The sequence below is a fragment of the Eubalaena glacialis genome, chromosome X (assembly GCF_028564815.1).
Source record: "Eubalaena glacialis isolate mEubGla1 chromosome X, mEubGla1.1.hap2.+ XY, whole genome shotgun sequence".
Classification (NCBI taxonomy): domain Eukaryota; kingdom Metazoa; phylum Chordata; class Mammalia; order Artiodactyla; family Balaenidae; genus Eubalaena; species Eubalaena glacialis.
The window spans coordinates 48538269-48548521 of NC_083736.1; the positions used below are offsets into that span (position 1 = coordinate 48538269).

The window sequence follows — 10253 nt, forward strand, 5'->3', positions numbered from 1 at the left end:
CAAGGAAAAAAATTTTTTTTCTATTTCTTTAATATTGTATCTATATGGGATTACAGATGTTCACTAAACCTACTGTAGTAATCATTTCATGATTGTTAAGTCAAATCATTATGCTGTACACCTTAAACTTATACAGTGCTGTATGCCAATTTTATCTCAATAAAACTGAAAAATAAAGTAAGAAGACAACTCACAGAATGGGGGAAAAATATTTGCAAATCATATGTCTGATCAGGCCCTAGTATCTAGAATATATTTTTTAAAAACTCTTACGGGACTTCCCTGGTGGCGCAGTGGTTAAGAATCCGCCTGCCAATGCAGGAGACACGGGTTCAAGCCCTGGTCCGGGAAGATCCCACATGCCGTAGAGCAACTAAGCCCGGCTGCCACAACTACTGAGCCTAAACTCTAGAGCCCGCGAGTCACAACTACTGAAGCCTGGTCACCTAGAGCCCATGCTCCGCAACAAGAGAAGCCACGACGATGAGAAGCCCACGCACCACAAGGAAGAGTAGCCCCCGCTCGCCGCAAATAGAGAAAGACCGCGCGCAGCAACGAAGACCCAACGCAGCCAAAAATAAATAATTAATTTTTAAAAACTCCTACAACTCAACAATAAAAAGATAGACAACCAAATTTAAAAATGGGCAAAGGACTTACATAGACATTTCTCCAAAGAAGAAATTCAAATAGCTAAGAGCACATGAAAAGATGTGAAATGGGAATCAAAACCACAATGAGATATCACTTCACACTTACTAGATGGCCATAAAACACACACACACACAAACAAAACCCCCCAAAGTAACAAACGCTGGGAAAGATGTGAAAAAATTGGAACCCTTATACACTGGGGATGTAAAATGGTGCAGCCACTGTGGAAAACAGTTTGGTGGTTCCTCAACAAGTTAAACACAGAATCACCATATAACCCAGTACATACCCAAAAGAATTGAAAACAGGTGTTCAAACAAAAACTTGTACACAAATATTCATACCATCATTGTTCACAAAAGCCAAAAGGTGGAAAGATCCCAAATGTCCATTTTGAATAGATAAACAAAATGCAGTATATCCGTACAATGGAATATTATTCAACCATAAAAAGGAATGAAGTACTGATACATGCCACAATGTGAGTGAACCTCAAAAACATGTAAAGTAAAAGAAGCCAGACACAAAAGACCATGTATTATATGATTCCTTTTATATGAAATATCCAGAATAGACAAATCAATAGAGACAGGAGATCAGCGGTTGCCAGGAGCTGGGGGAAAAGAAGAATGGGGAGTGACTGCTTAATGGGTACAGGGTTTCCTTTTGGGGTGATGAAAATGTTTTGGAACTAGATGTGCAACAACGTGAAGGTACTTAATGCTACTGAATTGTACACTCTAAAATGGTAAATTTTATGTTATGTGAATTTTATCACAATAAAAAGTTACAAGGTTAAAACACAGAAAACAATTTCTTCATTTCTAATTTTTAAAAAGTTCATGAAAAAAATAATATATTCCTTGAAGAAAGGGGCATTAAAGGCTCACTTTTGCAGTAAGTTAATCTCAACATTTTCCAAGCCAAATATCTCATGACAAGCTCTACCAAAACAATTAAAACTGGCATCAAATTCTACTTTTGAAGCTTTGGGAATTTCTGTATGAATGCCTTTATAGATGTCCTTTACAGCTATCAAATATGTCCTAACAGTGCCATAAATTTTATGATCTCAAACAAAAATGGAAAAGACCCACCCCTCTGAAAGTATTCTGGCTTTTAGCCAAGAGACATAATCAGGTATATCTGCAAATAGAGCTGGTCTACTTATACTAAGATGGGAGACTGAGAAAGGAAGAGTTTTTTCTTGCACACAACCACCCCCCCCACACACACACACAAACATATACACAAAAATGTAGGCCCTCCGTTAATTATTTTTAAGTTAGTTATCTGACTAGAAATTTGATAGCAATAAAACAGTTCTCATCTTTACTTCTGACTACTCTGGTTCTGTGCAACCACTGGCTTTATCATTTCCTGGCTAAGTGATGGACACGTTAATGAAAAGAAATTCCCCTAGGGAAGAAAGTTAAAGTCCACATCACAGAAATTTAACTCCTAAAACACTACAGAACAATTACATCAACAAATGTAGACTTGTGATATGGGTGGGGATCAACATTGGTCTAGAAGTCAGAACTCCAGGGTCGACCACTTACTTACTAGGGCAAGTCTTATTTTTCTGAGCTTTATTTTCTCTCTCAGGTATAAAAAGGAAAATAACTTTCCTGCCTGCTTCCCCAAAGAAGTACAGTAATAAAAATATGTACAAGGTGTGATAGGACCACTAAAGAGGGGCACCTAACCTAGCCTGGTGGAGGATGCTGGGAAAAGGAAAAAAGGGGGAGCAGGAAAGGCTTTCAGGAATAGCTAATGACAGAGGTTAGTATAAAAAGAATGAATTCAAATTCAAAGGAAGGGGGAGAGATCAGAAGCAAAGCCAGAGAGATGAACACCACAAATCTGCTTATGCTATTCCCTCCTTGCTAAATAGTCAATGGCTCCTAACTCTGCAGGGTAGTCCTTCATCTCAGCCTCAATCTAAGATTCCAGCCTTATCTCATTCCACTCCCCAAATATACCATGCCTACACTTTCCTGCCTCAGTACTTGAATGTTCTTCCACTCCAGGAACATCTAGTTCGAAACTGGGAGACCAGCTTGCCTGCCAGAGTTGATGCAACATTTCCAGGGTTTCATGGTGCTTTTATACTTCTACTCTACTGCTTAATACACTAAGTATTCATTTAATCTAAGAGAATATGAACATTGTATCAACTTTTATATTTAAACTCTGGGTAGCCAAAACAAGGATTACACTCTTTCCAACATCAAAGCAGAATAAAAGAAAAAGGGCATGTTCTCAAATTTGCAACATTTCCAAGATAAATGAATATATGTCAGTAAAGTTTGTAAAAAGTAACCATGAAAAGTTAAAAATCCATAAACTATTAATCTTGACCCAGAAAAGAATGAGACCATCACAAGACATCCTTAACAGAAGATATGAATTTAGAGAACAGCACGTCCAAGTAATCTGCTGTAATTTAAACTCACACCAAAAAGCAAGTGTCAATTTTCAAACAAGATAAATTCAGATTAACGAAAAAAAATCATGTAGAATTATTTTAGCATTCAAAATCAGCATTTTAGTTATCCTTTAATGCAAGGTATCTTTCCTTTGGACTGTTGACAATTTTTAAATTCATCAATTCAAAGGATAGAGACTGTCTAGAAAACACCTGCTGCTCTGTATCACATACAGAGACCTCTTTAAAAGTTCTCTTGGTATTACAACTTACTATAGATGAAAAACAGGTAACAATGCCTCCCAAAATTGAATGCAATCACCACCATACAGAAGATTTTCACAACTTAAAGGAGATTTATCATACAATTGCTTCAGTCCACAGTAACTCTTAAGAAGGAATAGCCATACCACTTGCATCTGTTTTGAGGGTTCAATTTCATTTTAACAAGATCTACCAACTCGCAAGATAGGGAGATACACACGTGCAGGATTTCCACCTACACCGCACTACATAAATGTTTCACCATTCTTAACTACTCAAACAAAACCTCTTTCAGTACAGTGAAGCCACCTCACCACTTTTATCCTAACCCCATCATACCATCTCCTCCCCATCCCCAACCTGTCAGTCACAAAACACACCGTTCCCAAATAATACCTCTCAATCTCCTTGAACCTAACCCATTTACACAACCAGGCAGCAGTATCCCTCACAAGATACAGTCCTATCGACCTTCACACATCAACTGAATCTCTAAATTAAATCCACTTTCCCTCATCCCATTATATACTGAAACTCAACTTCGAAAACCCGAAGAGATCTTCCCTTTCAGTAGCCTCAACCTCACTTAAATGATCACTCAGTCCTTTGTCAACCGTCACCCGGCCCCCTCACGTAACCTCACCTTCTCCGTCCCCTAGTCTCCCATGAACTCCCAAAGTTGCCACCCCCACAACGAAAAAGACAAAAAACGTACCTCACCCTTAAACCCGCCCTTCCCCACTTTCCCCCTCTGATTTTCCTCTCCGCCTCTTGGCTCGCACCGAAAGCAGCTCCGACAACCCTGAAGACCCGAGCCCGGCCTCGTCCCACACGTCTTGGTGACGGCAATCACCCTGCCTCGGTCAAGCCGCCCCCCACTAGGGTGCTTACTCTGAACAGACTCTTGGCCGCCGCTGCCTCCCTCCATTCATCCCCGGCCCATTCATCTCTCAACCCAATCCCAGACACGCCCCCCGGCCTCCTCCCTCACTCCCAGCTTCCCGGCCGGCCCGGGACCCTCACCAGATTAGAAGCTCTCGCGGAGGGAGACTCTCTTTTCGCTTCTCCCTCGCCCTCCTTCAAGCCTCCGCTCGCCCCTCAACTAGCCACACCGTAGAACACACAGATACACAAACCGCCTCCTCTGATGCCGCTTACTCCCCTCCTCGATGTCTCGCGCTCCGCTCCGCGTCCTGTGCGCGTGCGCGCGCGACCGTCTCCGCGCGAGCCCACCGGACCAGCTACGGCCGGTAGGTAAAGAGCGGGCGGGGTTAGGGGAGTGGGGTACGAGCGCAAGCTCGCGCTCGCCCGAGAGCTGGGCAGGCGCACGCGTACACCAGTCAGGGAATTCAGATGGAGAGGAGAGGGGGACGGAGGGGGGCGGGGAAGGGAGGGGAGGAAAGGAGGGGGGAGGGGCGGAGAAAGCCGACTGAGCAGCCCCAACTCCGAACGGCCCCTATCGCTGCGAGGTGCCGAGTGGCTAGCCAACTAGAGCATGTGCACTCTACCCCCGCCCTCCTCAGCGCAGCGGGAGAGAGGGATGCGCGTCGAGAGAAAGGATTCTCTCCCTTCCGAAAAGAAAATCTGTAAGGAGCCACGCGTGACACCTCCTGTGTGTTCAAAAGCTCTCTCTCCACGGCTGCTTTACCCTCTTCCCCTCCAAAAAAAGAGTCCAAGCACACACTTGTTTCTAGCTACCCACCGCCCACTCTCAGTTCTCCACAAGCCGCTAAATGCGGTCGCTCTGCCGCGATGTGGCACCCCCAGCACCTTTTCACCCGCCACCCCTAACTCCATTTTTCCAACTCTCGGTTTCTCTCGCGAGACCCATACCTGCCGGCTTCGGGATTAGAAGTCGAAGCACAGATTTACAAATACCTGTCTCCCGATTACGTTGCGAGGGCAACGGCCATGGCATGTACCCCCTACCCCCCCAGGACCGCAGTGCGCGCGCGCGGGGGCTGGGCAACGACGAAAGCGGGGATGGGAAAGGAAAGCTATGAAACGGATTTTTGACGGCATGTAACCGCTAGGCCTGGGCACGTGCCCTGCGCCTCGCGGGCGGGTGCGGTGTACCCTGGGAATTGTAGTTTTTGTTCCCACCTCCAGACCCACTCCCACCTCAACCTTACTTAGGCCTCCGTCCGAGAGGGGGATTACTGACGCCATTTTGCCAGGAACAATGGCCCTCAGCCCAGGCAGTGGAGGGTGGGGGAGGGAATAATGTTTTAAGGGTTAGGTTAACCTCCCCTGGCCCCTCGGTACCATAGCAACCCCTCAAAACCTGGCCACGCCCCCTCGCAGCTCCGCCGGGCTCCAAGACTGCGCGCATGCGGAAAGGCCACCTCCCCCTGAAGCTGCCTTTCACCGTCACCTACCGTGGACCTCCCAGATTCTCTACTTAGTAGTGACTGCTAACTTCTTCGAGCTTTCACTACACGTTAACCTCCGCGCAGTGGCTTTATTTAAGAACTGCTTCCTGCACTATCAGGTGCAGTACAGAGTCCTTTCTGTCATTCTCCCAAGAGCGATCCTGGCTCCACAGTGGAGGAAACTGAGGCTCAGGAGGGGAAAATGGACAAGTTCACACAACTATGTATGGAGGAGTCAGAAGTTGAACCCAGGTGTGTTCACTCCAGAGCCCATGAATTTTTGAATCCCTCAGGTTGCATCTGGTGTCAGAGACCCTGAACAAAAGCTCCTAAAGGGCAGGATTGCCCCTCAAGCCTCAGCAGGATGCCTTGAGGGTAAGAGGCTAAATGGAAAATGCCAGGCTAGTATTTTCAAATACCCAGCCTCAGGACCCTATCACTGAGCTATACTAATCTCTCCTCTCCTCACCATTTTCTCTTTTTTTTAACATCTTTATTGTAGTATAATTGCTTTACAATGGTGTGTTACTTTCTGCTTTATAACAAACTGAGTCAGCTAAACATATACATATATCCCCATATCTCCTCCCTCTTGCGTCTCCCTCCCACCCACCCTATCCCACCCACCCACCCTATCCCACCCCTCTAGGTGGTCACAAAGCACTGAGCTGATCTCCTTGTGTTATGCAGCTGCTTCCCATTAGCAATCTATTTTACATTTGGTAGTGTATATAAGTCCATGCGAGTGTCTCAGTTCATCCCAGCTTACGCTTCCCCCTCCCCGTGTCCTCAAGTCCATTCTCTACGTCTGCGTCTTTATTCCTGTCCTGCCCCTAGGTTCTTCAGAACCATTTTTTTCCTTTTAGATTCCATATATATGAGTTAGCATACGATATTTCTTTTTCTCTTTCTGAATTAACTTCACTCTGTATGACAGACTCTAGGTCCATCGACCTTATTACAAATAACTCAATTTCGTTTCTTTTTATGGCTGAGTAATATTCCATTGTATATATGTGCCACATCTTCTCTATCCATTCATCCGATGATGGACACTTAGGTTGCTTCCATGTCCTAGCTGTTGTAAATACAGCTGCAATGAACCTTGTGGTACATGACTCTTGTTGAATTATGGTTTTCTCAGTGTATATGCCCAGTAGTGGGATTGCTGGGTCATCTGGTAGTTCTATTTTTAGTTTTTTAAGGAACCTCCATACTGTTCTCCATAGTGGCTGTATCAATTTACATTCCCACCAGCAGTGCAAGAGAGTTCCCTTTTCTCCACACCCTCTCCAGCATTTATTGTTTGTAGATTTTTTGATGATGGCCATTCTGACCGGTGTGAGGTGATACCTCATTGTAGTTTTGATTTGCATTTCTCTAATGGTTAGTTATGTTGAGCATCCTTTCATGTGTTTGTTGGCAATCTGTATATCTTCTCTGGAGACATCTCTATTTAGGTCTTCTGCCCATTTTTGGATTGGGTTCTTTCTTTTTTGGATATTGAGCTGCTTGTAAATTTTGGAGATTAATCCTTTGTCAGTTTCTTCATTTGCAAATATTTTCTCCCATTCTGAGGGTTGTCTTTTCGTCTTGTTTATGTTTTCCTTTGCTGTGCAAAGGCTTTTAAGTTTCATTAGGTCCCATTTGTTTATTTTTGGTTTTATTTCCATTTCTCTAGGAGGTGGGTCAAAAGGATCTTGCTGTGATTTACGTCATAGAGTGTTCTGCGTATGTTTTCCTCTAAGAGTTTTATAGTGTCTGGCTTTACATTTAGGTCTTTAATCCATTTTGAGTTTTTTTCTGTATGGTGCTAGGGAGTGTTCTAATTTCATTCTTTTACATATAGCTGTCCATTCTTTTACATGTAGCTGTCCAGTTTTCCCAGCACCAATTATTGAAGAGGCTGTCTTTTCTCCATTGTATATTCTTGCCTCCTTTATCAAAAAATAAGGTGACCATATGCGTGTGGGTTTATCTCTGGGCTTTCTATCCTGTTGCATTGATCTATATTTATGTTTTTGTGCCAGTACCGTACTGTCTTGATTACTGTAGCTTTGTAGTACAGTCTGAAGTCTGGGAGCCTGATTGCTCCAGCTCCATTTTTCTTTCTCAAGATTGCTTTGGCTATTCGGGGTCTTCTGTGTTTCCATACAAATTGTGAAATTTTTTGTTCTGGTTCTGTAAAAATGCCATTGGTAGTTTGATAGGGATTGCATTGAATCTGTAGATTGCTTTGGGTAGTATAGACATTTACACAATGTTGATTCTTCCAATCCAAGAACATGGTATATCTCTCCATCTATTTGTATCATCTTTAATTTCTTTCATCAGTGTCTTATAGTTTTCTGCGTACAGGTCTTTTTTCTCCTTAGGTAGGTTTCTTCCTAGGTATTTTATTCTTTTTGTTGCAATGGTAAATGGGAGTGTTTCCTTAATTTCTTTTACAGATTTTTCATTATTAGTATATAGGAATGCAAGAGATTTCTGTGCATTAATTTTGTATCCTGCTACTTTCCCAAATTCATTGATTAGCTCTAGTAGTTTTCTGGTAGCATCTTTAGGATTCTCTATGTATAGTATCATGTCATCTGCAAACAGTAACAGCTTTACTTCTTCTTTTCCAATTTGAATTCCTTTTATTTCTTTTTCTTCTCTGATTTCTGTGGCTCAAACTTCCAAAACTATGTTGAATAATAGTGGTGAGAGTGGACAACCTTGTCTTGTTGCTAATCTTAGAGGAAATGGTTTCAGTTTTTCACCATTAAGACCAATGTTGACTGTGGGTTTGTCATATATGGCCGTTATTTTGTTGAGGTAAGTTCCTGCTATGCCTACTTTCTGGAGGGTTTTTGTCATAAATGGGTGTTAAATTTTGTCGAAAGCTTTTTCTGCATCTACTGAGATGATCATATGGTTTTTCTCCTTCAATTTGTTAATTTGGTGTATCACATTGATTGATTTGCGTATATTGAAGAATCCTTGCATTCCTGGGATAAACCCCACTTGATCATGGTGTATGATCCTTTTAACGTGCTGTTGGATTCTTTTTGCCAGTATTTTGTTGAGGATTTTTGCATCTGTGTTCATCAGTGATATTGGCCTGTAGTTTTCCTTTTTTGTGACATCTTTGTCTGGTTTTGGTATCAGGGTGATGGTGGCCTCGTAGAATGAGTTTGGGAGTGTTCCTCCCTCTGCTATATTTTGGAAGAGTTTGAGAAGGATAGGTGTTAGCTCTTCTCTAAATGTTTGGTAGAATTCGCCTGTGAAGCCATCTGATCCTGGGCTTTCGTTTGTTGGAAGATTTTTAATCACAGTCTCAATTCCAGTGCTTGTGATCGGTCTGTTTATATTTTCTATTTCTTCCTGGTTCAATCTCAGAAGGTTGTACTTTTCTAAGAATTTGTCCCTTTCTTCCGGGTTGTCCATTTTATCGGCATATAGTTGCTTGTAGTAATCTCTAATGATCCTTTGTATTTCTGCAGTGTCAGTTGTTACTTCTCCTTTTTCATTTCTAATTGTATTGATTTGAGTCTTCTCCGTTTTTTTCTTCATGAGTCTGGCTAATGGTTTATCAATTTTCTTTATCTTCTCAAAGAACCAGCTTTTAGTTTTCTTGATCTTTGCTATTGTTTCCTTCATTTCTTTTTCATTTATTTCTGATCTGATCTTTATGATTTCTTTCCTTCTGCTAACTTTGGTTTTTTTTGTTGTTCTTCTTCTTTCTCTACTTGCTTTAGGTGTAAGGTTAAGTTGTTTATTTGAGATGTTTCTTGTTTCTTGAGGTATGATTGTATTGCTATAAACTTCCCTCTTAGAACTGCTTTTGCTGCATCCCATAGGTTTTGGGTCGTCGTGTTTTCATTGTCATTTGTCTCTAGGTATTTTTTGATTTCCTCTTTGATCTCTTCAGTGATCTCTTGGTTATTTAATAGTGCATTGTTTAGCCTTCATGTGTCTGTACTTTTAAAGATTTTTTCCTGTAATTGATATCTAGTCTCATAGTATTGTGGTCGGAATAGATACTTGATACTATTTCAATTTTCTTAAATTTACCAAGGCTCGATTTGTGACCCAAGATATGATCTATCCTGGAGAATGTTCCATGAGCACTTGAGAAGAAAGTGTATTCTGTTGTTTTTGGATGGAATGTCCTATAAATATCAATTAAGTCCATCTTGTTTAATGTATCATTTAAAGCTTGTGTTTCCTTATTAATTTTCATTTTGGATGATCTGTCCATTGGTGAAAATGGGGTGTTAAAGTCCCCTACTATGATTGTGTTACTGTCGATTTCCCCTTTTATGGCTTTTAGCATTTGCCTTATGTATTGAGGTGCTCCTATGTTGGGTGCATAAATATTTACAATTATTACATCTTCTTGGATTGATCCCTTGATCATTATGTAGTGTCCTTCTTTGTCTCTTGTAATAGTCTTTATTTTAAAGTCTATTTTGTCTGATATGAGAATTGCTACTCCAGCTTTCTTTTGATTTCCATTTGCATGGAATATCTTTTTCCATCCCCTCACT

General features: G+C 41.9%; 1 protein-coding gene across 1 annotated transcript in view; it reads right to left on the reverse strand.

Annotated features, from left to right (window-relative positions):
- WNK3 (WNK lysine deficient protein kinase 3) overlaps positions 1–4446 on the reverse strand; it is a 136098-nt gene extending 131652 nt beyond the window's left edge. Inside the window, exon 1 of the mRNA XM_061179460.1 lies at positions 4373–4446. The gene's annotated coding sequence lies outside the window, so the exon portion shown is untranslated. The remainder of the gene's footprint in view (positions 1–4372) is intronic.
- Positions 4447–10253: the final 5807 nt, after the last annotated feature.